The sequence below is a fragment of the Azolla caroliniana genome, unplaced genomic scaffold, assembly GCF_043228905.1.
Source record: "Azolla caroliniana isolate FFs.n. ecotype wild unplaced genomic scaffold, voAzoCaro1.0.p SCAF_12, whole genome shotgun sequence".
NCBI classification, from domain to species: Eukaryota; Viridiplantae; Streptophyta; class Polypodiopsida; order Salviniales; family Salviniaceae; genus Azolla; species Azolla caroliniana.
Genome location: NW_028230447.1, coordinates 10,727,157 through 10,741,485, shown reverse-complemented (window position 1 = coordinate 10,741,485; position 14,329 = coordinate 10,727,157). Strand labels below are relative to the sequence as shown.

General features: G+C 44.0%; 1 long non-coding RNA gene across 1 annotated transcript; it reads left to right on the top strand.

Annotated features, from left to right (window-relative positions):
• The first annotated feature begins 11,916 nt into the window (after positions 1-11,916).
• On the top strand, positions 11,917-12,853 carry LOC147857121 (uncharacterized). The gene is made up of 3 exons (XR_015530560.1): positions 11,917-12,114; positions 12,332-12,458; positions 12,712-12,853. It is a non-coding gene; the product is annotated as an uncharacterized LOC147857121 (long non-coding RNA).
• The last annotated feature ends 1,476 nt before the right edge of the window (positions 12,854-14,329 follow it).

The following is a 14,329-nucleotide window of genomic DNA, read 5'->3' as shown; positions in this document are numbered from 1 at the left end:
GCTACGACAAGCGACCAACGGTGAACATGGTAGTCGCGAAAGTCGCGGACTTACAACAAGTCACTACAAGATCAAAAGGCAAAGCCACGGAGTGGGAAACTCAAGACGCCATCCGGAAGCAGGCAACCGAATGGGTGAAGAAGGCAAACGAGCAGAATGTGGCAGAGCTCGAACAACAAAAGGAGAATGCCGAAGAGCTCACTAGCATAGGGCAGCCCAAAAACCCAACATGGCAGGCATTACAAGAATGCCAAATAACGTTGCCGTTAGGCCGACTATTGCAACTAGTACCACGCTTCACGGAAGGACTGAAGACAGGAATGACGGCATCCGACACACCACCGACTCCGGCTTTCTTTTCAAATCCGGAGGAAGGATCGGCAGTAGTAGACACGAGTAGTCCGGCAATCACAACCATCGTGAAAGGAAAAGAGCTACCCGACACGATTATTGATGGAGGATCCGACGTGAACGTGATCAACCTCCGAACATGTAACACTCTAGGAATCCATGACTGGGAACCGTGCCCGTTTTGGCTTCGGATGGCGGACACAAGCTCAGTACGGCCGACCGGATTAATACGTGATCTGGAAGTGACCATCGGGGGTCATACATTTCGCATTTCGGCAGTAGTTCTCCAGCTACAGGCTCAGGGAGCTTACCCACTATTGTTGGGACGCCCTTGGTTAAAAACAACACACATCAAGCAAAACTAGAGGAAGAATATAATTATGTTCCGGTGTGGAAAAGCGAAAGTGCGAGTACCGACTCAACCACGGTCGGGTACCGACAAGGAATTGACGCCACTATATGCGGAATGTGTCAACATGTTGGAAGGATTGGCGGACGAAGAGGTTGATCAATATTTACAGGAAAATCTGAAGATCGTACTTCTGTTCGAAATTGATGTAGCCGAAGTAGTATCAACATACGGCAACCAAACGGGACCGACGAGGAATCAGATAAAGAAGCGATCCGGGAGTTACGGCAAGCACAGGAGGCACTGGAAAGAGATATGGCAGTGTCGCAGCGTGTAAAAGCATCCCAACTAGAAGAGGTAAACCTAGGTACCACAGAGGACGCAAGAACGGTTCACATTGCCAAGGAAATGACCCCGGAGAACAAAACGGGAATGATCACACTCCTAAAAGAATTTCGTGATGTGTTCGCCTGGTCCTATGAGGACATGCGGGGACTCGATCCTCAATTGTATCAACACCAGATACATCTGAGTAAAGAGGCCAAACCAGTAGCGCAACGGGGTTATTGGATGAAACCGAATTACGCAGCAAAAGTCAAAGAAGAAATCGACAAGTTGCTAAGGGTTGGCTTCATCCGACCAGTAAAGAAAGCCACATGGCTCAGTCCGATAGTCGTAGTACCGAAAAAGAACGGTAAGATAAGAGTTTGCGTCGACTACCGGAAATTGAATGCGGCTACGGTAACGGACGCCTTTCCACTTCCATTCACGGATGGAGTCTTGGATGCGGTCGCTGGTCATGAGGTGTACAGTTTTCTAGACGGTTTCAGCGGAAATAATCAGATCCGGATGCACCCTGACGACAAGGAGAAAACCGCTTTAGTCACCGAATGGGGAGTCTTTGTTGCCGTAGTTATGATGTTCGGACTGAAAATGGCGTTGGCAACCTTCCAACGGATCATCATGGAGATTTTCAGAGAATTCATTCCGGCAATCATGCAGGTGTTCATGGACAACTTCGTTGTTTATAGCCGGGAAGGGGATCACCTTCAGCACCTCTGATTATGTCTAGAGAAATGTAGGGTTTACCGGCTAAGCCTTAACCCAACAAAATGCGTGTTCGAAGTGTCCAGCGGAGCGTTACTTGGCCACATCGTGAGCAAGGACGGTATTGCAGTGGATCTGGACAAGGTCAAAGCTATTTTGGAGGCACCGACACCAACCACGGCAAAGGCATTAAGCCGGTTCCTAGGACAAATTCGGTGGCATAGCCGAATGCTCTGGTATTTGGCAGACCTGGCTACACCATTGTATGCCGCGGTACATCGGACACCATTCCAATGGACAGACACAGAAGACAAGGCTTACCGGGCACTAAAAGTACTATTGTCACAAGCACCAGTGGTGCAACCTCCGGATTGGTCTAAAGAGTTCCATGTGTTCGTTGATGCGTCCGACATTGCAATCAGGAGCGCACTTATGCAACTTACAGAACCGAAGTGGTACCGGCCAGTGTATTATGCCAGCCGGAAGCTGTCCCAAGTGGAACGTAATTATTCCACAACGAAAAGAGAGGCCTTGGGCATGATCTACAATGTCACCAAGTTTAGACACTATTTGTTGGGAAGGAAATTTTCCTTTCACGTAGATCATTCGGCGGTCCTCTATTTGGTGTCCAAAGCATCACTCACCGGTAAGCTGGCATGGTGGACGTTACTATTACAAGAATTTGAGTTCGAGATATTCCACCGACCTGGCATACAACATGCGGTAGCAGACTATTTGAGCCGGTTAGATTCCGGCGAAACCGGTGACGGCGTTGTAGACGAGTTCCCGGATGCAGAGCTGTTTAGAGTCACAACAGAAACGGCAACGGATGGTACGGTCGCAGAGGAAGACAAGTGGCTCACCAACATGCACCAATTTTTGAGCACCGGCTTACATCCGGAGGAGATGAACAGAGACGAGAGGAAACGCTTAGCTGTTCAAAGCCGACACTTCTGTCTATTACAGGACACACTGTACCACAAAGGCGCAGATGACATATGGCGGCGTGCAGTGCGCAACGACGAAAAGGACATAATATTGCACGAAGCACACTGCGGAGTGGTTGGAGGACATTATACTGGAGACGCTACGGCAAGGAAAATATGGCAGAGTGGACTATGGTGGCCAACAACATTGAAGGATGCAGTCTGATACGCTAAACAATGTGACCTATGTCAGCGAATGGGCCAACCAACCGAACAAGCCTGGATGCCTCACCAGCCCGTGCTACCGTTAGAACCATTATAGAAATGGGGGCTAGATTTTGTCGGTCCATTCAAACCACCAGCAATGAGAACCGGCAACCGGTACATGATTGTCACTACGGATTATTGCACAAAATGGGTGGAAGTCAAACCACTATGCAACAACACCGCGGCATCCACAACAAAAATTTTATATGAATACATCTGGTGCCGGTATAGATGTCGATAGAGCTAATAAGTGACCAAGGTGGGCACTTCTTAGGGCAAGTGGTGGAAAGTTTGACGACATTCTATGCGGTGGTGCATAAACGGAGCACTCCCTATTATCCACAAGTGAACGGATTAGCCGAGTCAACAAATAAAACACTACAGAACATCCTTCGAAATATCATTAATGAGAACCAGACGGATTGGGATACAAAGCTACAGAGTGCACTCTGGGCCTATCGAACAACATATAAGACAAGTATCCGCACAACATCGTTTCGCCTAGCATTCGGATTGGAAGCAGTGATGTCGGTCGAGTTCCAGGTACCGAGTTTATGAATACAGATTCGGGAACGCCTAAATGAGAAGGAATTGGAAGCGATCCGGTTAGCCGTGCTATGCGAATTGGAAGAACACCGGCTAGCCAACATCATGCACCTAGAACTAGAGCAGCGGCGAACGAAAGCGTTCGTGGATCGTCACCGAAAAGGGAACGAAAAGATGTTCGAAATCGGTAAGCTGGTACTAGTATTCCAGACCCGGATGGGTACGATGCCGGGGAAGCTACGGTTTTGGTGGACCGGACCATACTGAATCACGCGTGAGTTCAACGGTTCCTACCAATTAGGGACACTCGCCGGCGAGGTTTTGGGTAAATGGATCAATGGGTTCCGACTCAAACCATACAATGGACCCATGCCAAGAAACTCATTTGAACAAGTAAAGGCCAACACAGAACCGGAGACCGGTAAGTCGGAAGAGACGGCAACACGTTTAGCAATCGGCAAGCGTGAAGCCGGTAAGAGGTATCATGAGCCCGCAAACGACAAGAACGACGCGACAACAAGCAGTCCAGCGGCCGGCAAGTCCCACAATTCGGATAGGGGTCCGGTGGGACCGGATACGAATTAACCAAACAGTTTTATAAATAAAAATAAAAATAATAATAAATTGAATCAAATCAAATCAAAGTAAATCATACAAGCGCAAGGTGTGTACGGACACATGCAAGAACGAGGAGTGAACAAGCACCTTGAAAAGGTACGTAGTGGGCTATTAATAGGGTATTAAACTGCTGTCACATGGCACATCATTCTATTCTAGTACACGACGTGCACACGCGCGGATAAGAAAAAAAAAGGCGCCAACATGCAGCAAGAAAACCCCCATAGCATGGAGGTCTTCACATTTCGCGAACAGAGGAACACAAACACACATAGGCGATTGAAGATCATCAGACGCGAGCCCACGCACACAGACCCTCCTCACACACATCCCTCACCAGCAGCCACCGACCTCGAAGAAGCCATGGACTACCAAGCACTCTCTGAAGCAGCTAAGAAGTGGCTAAGGCAAAACGGTTTAGAAGGTTTCCTCACGATCAGGAAGGCGCCACCGCACCGGGAGGCGGAGAAGATAGTAAAGGAAATCGACATAGAGTTGATCATGGAGGAGGCCATCCGTGCTTTGATTGGCCTTCCGGAGGGGGGTATCTTCACTATCGACAACCCTACCCTGGAGCAGCTCCAAAAATATTTTGGCGAATACTCTCTGGCCAACAAGGCCTACAGGACATAGGGCGGCGAAGATACATTATTTCAAGAGATTGCCCGTGTGCTCCATGAATTTGGACATGTATACCCTCGACCCCCGTGCATGCCTTAGAACTGAGCCGGCTTAGTCATAGCAACGTATGAAGGCGTGAAGGTGGACTGGCCGGTACTGATTGCGGACGGCCTCTATGCGGCCATCGACTTTGTAAGAGGCAAGGAGGGTCGGAAAATATGGATTGCACTGGCGCAATGGCTCACCCTATTGGCGCCACCTATCAAGCCCGTCAAGACCACAAAGCGGGGGAGAACGACTGAAGGCACCCCGAAAATGGCTTCGAAACGACAGCAACTGTTGGCCTCTAAGGCACCCAAAGGGAAGGCGGCTGACACAGACAAGGCGGCAAAAGAGCGCGCCAATAGGAAGCGGCAGGCGGAAACGCAGGAGGAGACACCGGCACGGCCAATCAAAATCATATTTCACCGATCGGTTCAACAACAACCGGACCCCTTGGCAGCAAAAGTCAACATCGGGACTCAGGAGGAGGAAGCGGAGGAGGAACCGTTAGAGCACCTCCAGCGGCGACAGAAGGCAAGCACCGCAGAACAGGCCGGGGAGCGTTCGAACCCAAAGAAGGATGGAACGCCTCTACCCTGCACTGAGCATTCAACACCAAGGGTGGAATCGGAACCGGTTTGGACAGAACCGGTCATAGAGCTCCCTGCACAACAAGCTATACCGGTTGGTCAGGATACGACAAGACCTGAAATTCAAGCGTCGGTAGTACAGTTGTCTCCCTCACAGGCAGGTCAAGAGCAATCAGAGGCGGAGCGGCCAACGGAGGCACAACCAGAACCAGAACGGCAAAGTGGTCACCAACCAGAGACAGAGTTGCAGCTCAACGCAACCAGACAAGACCGACCACTGGCTAACGGAACCAACAGCCAACTCTCCGTGCAGACGCAACAACAGGGCACCGGCAGCCAATGGCTCCGGTGGATTGGAGAACAGATTGCCGGTGTGGTGCACTACATAGAGGCGAAAGAGAAAGCGCAGATGGACCAGTTGCTAGTCACAACCGGAGAACTAGAGACGGCCCGGTCGAGGATCCGGAGCCTAGAACAAGGCTTGGACCTGGCCACAGAAGAATTGGCCAAAATGGCCTTAACTGAACAACAGATCCAAGCACCGGTGACTCCAGTAGACGTACAGAATAAAGACACACCAGCACCTGTACATAGTAATAAGACCTCGAAGACGGAACCAGTCCCGGAGACAATGGCGGCGCAAGCGAAAGAGCTTGCCGAATTGAAAGATGAACTGACCGCACAAGAAGCATTATGCACCCGAGAAAGGGACTTGAAGAAAGAGGTAGAAGAAGAACAAAGAAACACTGATGAGAACCTCCGCCGGGCAGAAAACACTGGGTCATTTGAAACAGGTAATATGTCGCATTATGAGAACACTACGTCGAAAAAGGGCACAAAAGCACGCAGTTTTCAAAAAGACACGACGCATGCGTAAAGCTTTTCAGAAAAGCTGGCAAAATATATTGAATTTCAACATGACTACCACTTTGAGTCATAAGTAAAATGCCTCCAAAAATACATCACCAAAATTACAAAATAATGTACAACATGTCTACCAGTTACAATTATACATATTCGTGAGTTTACATCCAAAACAAATTTACAAAGTTTCCGATCATGTAGTAAAACAATCCCCAGCTTGAACCAAACCAATATATTAAGACATGTCTGATGGACTAGAAGAGCCTTCTGACGTCTCATCCTCATCATCAGTGGCAATCAAAGCATTATCCTCATCCAATTCCAACCCAACATCTTTGTGGTTATGAGAATTGCTTCTGGTTATTCTCTGTATTTCGTTTGACACCATGTTTGGGATTTTCTCCTTTATTATCTTGATAGTTGCTTGTCTTAGATGACCTGATTTTGTCAATGAGAAGTCATATACTAGTATGTCAACACGGTCTAGTGCGAGAGTAGTTGTGCTCGGTATATTCTTTCTTCTTCTCTTTCTGCTTGAACATCCGACATCCTTAACCATCTCTAAAGAATACTTTCCTTTAAATGCATTAGTTGAATTTGTCTGATACCAATGGACTACTATTGACTTTGTCTGACTACTTTCTTCATCCCTTACTAATTCAATAATTTTTGCAATCCAAAATGGATGGCCCAAGGTATCGTCCCCTGCTAATGTTGCAACCAACATTCCCACTTGTAGTTCTTGCAAATTACCTTGCCATCTTGCCTCAACAGTACGTGACTTTCTTGGTCCCACATAAATATCTCTTTGCAGTGGCCGAACTAAATCATGAAGCTCCATATTATTCGATTGTTGGTGATGAGTCTGCGATATCATTGATGTCATCCCAATGTTCCATGTGAATGGGATACGGATTGGCCATAAACCGGCGATGTAATTATCTAAAATGGTGCGTTGATGGGTGAAGAAAATCTCCCACCATTCAACATCCTCATCACCGGCATACTTCTTAGTTCGATCAATATTATTTTGTTTCTCTGCTAGACATCTCAACCAATATGCCCTTTGTTCATCAATAGTACTATTTGGTGCTACATTTTTACGATCATCATATGGCATTTGTTGTGCACCATGTAGAGGTTCATCTGGGATATGAAGAAGGAGCCTACAACCTTCTTGGGGCTCCCATTGTGCACGAGATGAGTATTGTTTCGCAAAGAACATCGTCATCTTCAGGTGGGCCGATCTTTGTTTTATGAGGAAGACATGGTTGAAACTTATATTATTAAGAGGTGCAAGCACCCTACCTTTAGTCCCGTCACTATCCATGCAGAAACGTTTAAAGTCGTATACTTCTTCCAAGTGTTGTACTTCAGGCTTTGGTGTATATGCTTCACTAATCAATTTGGATAGCGTGGGAAGTGTGAAAGCATTACAGCGAGCAAGTTTCTTTGAGAACCTACCAAACATTTGATCTATGTGATCATGGGTATGACCAACCAACAAGAAGTTAACCTTTATCTTTTTAAATATGCCCCTCTCTACTAGCATGCTTAGATAGCCGAAGACAGTTGAGTTCTTATTCTCTCTTGCTGTGTTGTCTAGTTGCACATATAGAACTGGCGGGAGTATACCTGACCATGATTGCAATACCCTGTGCATGATAGTGACAGTAAGATTAGGGTTGTTGTGGATATTGGGATAAGTTAAGAACACTTGCGGTCTTATAGTTTGACAGTATGTCAAACAACCCACTAGATGCATTTGCACGAGACACTCATCTCCAATATCCTTGGGGAGTCTTTGAAAATGCGGCAAACAAGTTTTCTTTTGATCCATGCCGTCAATAATCATGCACATATACTTTTCGAGAGATTGAAACGCTTTTTGTCGGTGATGCATAGCCTTAGTACGTTCCAATGCCTGACTTTCACGATGTTCTTTTAACAGGTTCTTGTAATTCTTGATCTCTACATCTGATTTTCCACCCTTGGCCATACTTTTTAAACTCGCACATATTGAGCAGACTCCCATTCGCACCTTTCGTGGGATAACCACGTTATTAAATTGTAACCTCCATAGTCGATTAAAATGCTTGTACTGTATGTAAGGCTCAACATCGGAAGACATGTCGTCCTTGTACGATTGGTAAACTTCCCTTCGAGTAAAGTTATCTGACAAATGAAGTCTTCCTGTCATTGGCATAACTTCGCACTGTTTTGAAAAATATACCTCCATCCACCTAATTGCCTGTTGCCCAATTTGACCCTTACATCCAGAACCATTTTGATCGAACTGTACCCAAGAGCCCTTCACAAGTCGCTCTTGAACTCGTTGCAGCCACATATTTCCAATGCTATGAGTGATTTTAAAAGCTGCTCGACAACACTTGGTATATAGTCCAAGGAAATATTCAACTTGCATTGAATTAGGCCCTGCTTTGTGATCCAATTTAAGTTGCATATGCGCAATAAGAAATGTATCTTGCTCTTCCCCATTAAGCGACAAGTATTTTTGTCGTGTTTCACGTAACCTTAACTTTCCATAAGTTGATAGACAGAGATTCGCACAACACGATTTGTTCAAGTCGCATAGAAGTTGACGATCAGAACATAAGAAATTAAATCTCTTTTCACTAACTTGTCGAGGAACTCTTTTAAATGCTAGAGGTTTAGTAATGCTATTGTTATCTATTGACGAAGAATCGTCCGCTTGTAGGCTTGCATGAAGAGGGCCATCAACAGGATCAATTGAAAACAGAGAATTCGAAGTACTAGGAGCCACACTTTTCTGTTTAAGCCGCGAATGTTTTTTGTGGTCGTACTCTTCTATTGAGAAATACGAGTTATCTGTCAATGAAAAGGGGGCAATAGAAAAAAGAGATGTTCTACTTGTAGAAGAAGACATTTGAGGGAGTCTAACTGTATTCTAAAACCTTCTTTCATGAAAATTAAGGAATGCTAAAGCCTACTATATAACTACCCGAACACTTAGATTAACTATATTATTTTCCGAAATTTTCCTAAAAAACAAATAATTAAAAATTATTTTTTATTTTAAAAAGAATGCTAAAGTCTTCTATATAAGGAGGTTAGAAATTTCATTTTCATTATCACGTGAAAGAATCCATCGAGCTCAGAGCACAGGCCAATTTTCGAGCACTCAGAAGCACATTGTGGACAGCACTACCTCCGGCACGAACCATGAACAAGGGAAAGAAAATCGTCAGGTCAGTAATATTCATTACATTTTTTAAGATTCCTCAAGATTCCTTAAAGATTCCTTTCCTCAACACATAGAAATTTTATTTTATTTTGTACAACGAACTTGGAAAGTAATTCTGAAAGCCAGGTCCTTCAACCGAAATCCGGTGCAGTGCATCGGATTTCGGTTGAAAGGTCCTGCCTTTCAACCAAAATCCGATGCACTGCATCGGATTTGCGTTGCAAGGCAGGACCTTCAACCAAAATTCGATGCAGTGCATCGGATTTTGGTTGAAAAATATGTTGTTTTTCCGATAAAAAACTATCGCATGGGACCATAAAATTGACGTAATTTAAATGATAATTTGCGTGATTTAGATGAAATTGTACGTTGTTTCTATGTTTTCACCAACGTTTTTAATTTCAGTGAACCCAGACAAAAAGTTCCTTCATTTAGATTGAAGATTCGATCTCCGACAAAACGAGATTCTGGCTCCTTCATGAAGGACACGAGTAAAAAGAATTTATTTGACTCAACGGGGGAAGGAGGATCCAAGTCATCTGTGGCTACTACCAAAATCAACAAAGGTAGTACGCAAGAGGAGAAAACGGTTGAGGTGAAATATAAGGATTACCCCGAACTTGAATGGTGTCTCTCTTATGTCGAGCAGGATGGGGTGCTGTTATTGATAACGGCAAAATCGGACAGGGAAGGGAAACTTCAGCTTGGAAAAACATTTAATTACGGGCATGTAACCAAGCTAGAGTACGAAGACATTGATTCTACATGTATTTTAATCGACGTCTCGAGCTCAGTTGGCGACAGGCGATTGCGACTTGATGAGGGAAACCTAGTACCCGAATCTTGCAATCCCAAGGCTTTGCGTAAAGACCTGCAAACGAAAAATAACTTGTTGGTAGCTCTTCGGCCGTACGTGAAAGGAGAGATGATGATCGGTGAAGCAGAAACTCCACCGAAAAAGTCTAGGAAGACAAATCCTGTTCAAAAGAAATATACTAAATGACCACAACCCGAAGAAGAAGAAGAAGAAATATTAGAGTTCGTGGAAGAAGAAGACGACCAACAAGTCGACGTCATGGCTCCAGGCGGACAACTATCTTCTGGTGTCCTGACGTTAGAACAAAATAAAATAAGAGAAAATATTGTGAAGGCTAAACTTGTGCGCAGGGGCCAGCTATTTCATTTGCCCATTACTTCTATCCAAAGGCCCCCCATTGACCCCGTGACTGGAAGACGTCCCTTGGAAATTAGGGAGCCGCACTCCGTCCATGTGCAAAACCTGAAAAGCAAAATGAAAATCAATCCTCACGCTACTGTGGTGCCATTTTTGGTAATGGTTGATCAAGAACAATGCCCAACAGTAGCAGATTTCAAGTATAGCTCTGCAGACGATTACACATACTATGTAATCGGAGGATCACATTCGGCCGAAGCTCGACGACAACTTGTCAAAGAATATCCTCTCACACCGTTCTTCAAATACGCCGAATGTAAGGTATATGCAGGACTAACTCACGAGGAGGCGAAGCTGCTCGCATGGGACCATAACAATGACAACGATTATAGGCAAAAGATGTCATGTATAGAGAGGATAAGATTTTTTCATCATGAATACCTCGATGCCTTGAATCGTTTTGGTCCAAGATTGTGGTCTGGATTGCGACGTCAGTGTTTATTGGAAGTAGGGATTGCAGTGGATGAGAGTACGAAATCCGAAGGTCTCCGAAAATATGATTCTTGGTTTCAACTAGCTTTTCAGACCGGAGAGGTGTGGGATCTCCAAGACAAAATATTCTCTATGTGGGAGCGGAAAGAAGTCAAGGGGCAAAGATAAAAAAAGGGAAGAATTGATCCACAAGTTGAGATGAAATCAAAGACCAAGGGAAAAAGCGACTTGGTAATCGAGGAGTTACCAGAGGACATGAAACTTTTACCTTAGAGATCATTACAAGGTATCAAAGATGATAGATTGTTAATATCCGTGCTATCTCGAGTGGTCGCCAAGGAATTTAGTTTGGACGAGATGGTAACAGACTTGCAAAAGTAAGTGTTTATAGTATACCTTTTCATGAAAGTCTTCAATTATTTTGAATATCTTATTTCTAATTTCATATTGATTGTGCAGTCACAAGGTATACATGAAGATTCAGGAGTTGATGATGCAAAAACTGAGTTTACCGACATGGGAAGAAGTTGAACAAGCCTGCCCGATAACTTCTTCCTACAAGGAATTGGAGGAATATTTTATTGTATTTAGAGAATGGGTATGTGTCTTTTGAATGTTGATATGTTAGAAAGTAATGTTCCCTGCTAACAACAATGACACTTGCAGAAACCATCAAAATCGAAAAGAACAACGACAATAATGACGGTATTCCAGCAGCCTTCATCACGCACTTAGAACGTGCGAAATATGAGAAGAGAATGACCAAAGGGAAGGAAATGGAACTGCCCGAGGATTCGGAGACTGTAAAGAGTTTTTTGCATAGGTCTGATCCTTTCAAACAGCTTCATTATAGTGTTTTCAATGGCGAAGTATCCCAGATGCTCGAACTGTTACCGAGAAGGCACTACACTTTGCTGATAGCTGACATACCATATGGTTTCCGTATTGCGGGATCAACATATGATGATGTGCCTTTCAAGTACCCTCAGATCGAGAAAATGGTAAAGGATTTCGCAGAACTGACATTGGCCCCCTTGTGGAGGATAGTCATATTTCATAGCATGGGGCAATCACTGTCAGTCACAACAACTTTGAAGTCCCGTTGTCATGCCACTAAACACATGCATTGGTGTGTTATAGTTCGCTTTTACTCATTACAGTACTTCTTATTATATGTACACATTTACACCTCTAATACTTGATTTTCTTTCTCTATAGGATCAAAACAAATATTACACGTAGCCCTGGCAATCGAATGGTTAGTGCGGTCGAACATTTTTGTGTGGGCTACTATGATTCAATTACAAAGAAGAAGGCTAGAGCACATGTCAACGAGCGTAACGTGGTTAACTACATCATGTGCCCAGCCGTAACCAAAAAATTAAGACATGTGTCAGGGGATAAAAGTATGGTGAACCCTTATCAAAAACCTCAAAGATTGATCAACCGCCTCATAGAGCTCTTCTCGAATCCAGATGATTGGGTCCTAGACTTGTTCTCTGGCACAGGTATAATATATATATTTAATTTCAATCTTGTCTATCAAGTTTAAGACGTTACTTCTTATATATACTTGTTTGTGTTCATGCGACCATTAGGTACAACGACAGCTTGTGCATTGAAGATGTTTAGAAACTATGTTGCATTGGAGAAGGACCCTGCTCAAGTTAACTTCATCAAAATGAGGATCACAGGAATCTGGGACTATCCAAATCAGGATCAAGAAGTCGGAGCAAAACACATCAACGAGACAGAGATGTTCCAGATGACTTCATGAGAACCAATGGAACCAATTGATGTAGAAGCAGGGGAGCTGGTGGACCTGGAAGATGTAGCACAGTTTGACCATACATCAGATTCGGGAGAGCTTGGAGATGACACGAATGAAAACAGTCTAGAACAATCAGCGCCAGAGGAGCCTGCTCTGCCTGATTTGCTTATAGATTGATGTAGATGGCGTAATGTAAAAATTGAGGATTTTGAGGCATAATGTTCACCATCACTTCATATTATATTTGTATATGAGAACACCTGTAATTGTTTATCGTTTAATTAAATTCACCTGTTCATAATTTCCCTTTTTAATCATTATTGGAATCGTTGTTTGTATTTACATATAATTGGTCACCATGCTCTTCTTCAGTTTGAGATATTAACATGATATTGTAATTTCTCATATCCATTAGCATGACTGTATATGAAAAGGCGAATGTTTTTGATAATAAGAGGTTTTTAGTTACCTACGGTTCAAGTCTACTGGTTCCACATAGTATAAATGAATGTCGTACGTAATTGTTACTCTTACCAATTACATTGTCATGAACTATATGACATTATACAATGAAACTATCGATATACCTATCCAACAAGTGGGGTACTACTTTATTCCTAAACCCAAAACCACATATTTATAATTACGGTTTATGTAGTTTTACTCTACAATTTGAATATGGATACCAATTTTAGAACTTTATATTGAACCAAGTCTTCAATTGTGCTCCATGATATGCAAATTGACACGAATGTGGACACATATACAATTTAGTAATTGCTAGGTTTTTTTTGTTCTATATTTAACCATCAAGTCGCAAAAGGGGTACGCATGCATCATATATTTTCGATATCAGGCTAAAATAGGGTACTTTTCTACATCTGGCCAACTATGCCAAAAGAGAATATGACATATTACCTGTTTCAAATGACCCGGTGTTAGAAGCGAATCTGTAGAAAGGACATCAGGCATATAACCGGCTTAAGGAGGAGAAAGAGAAAGTGCTGCAAGAAAAGGATAAGCTGTGACGGATGGTGGAAACGGATATTGAAAGACTTAAAGAAGAACTCCGTCAACAGAAAGATCGGGAAGACCGCGCTCGCCGGAAACTCAACCAGAAGTTGAAGCAGAAGACCGATGATTTTGAGCACTTGCACCGGGACTATAAGCACCTAGATATGGAGCATAAGAAGGAGTAGGAGGAGATGGCAGAGCTCCGGCAGGAAGTTCATCGAAGTGAGACAACGCTAGCTAAAGAATGGGTTGAAAGAACAACGCTACTGGAGGAAGCTGTGCAGGAACGTATGGAGCTCCATAAGCAGCATTATGAAGAAAAGGAAAGAGCGAAAATGGTATTGCAGAGGTTGCAGAACACCTACCAAAACCAATTGTCACATTACCAGGAGCCGGAGGCGGACACGGTGAAGCTGATCAAGCAATTGAAG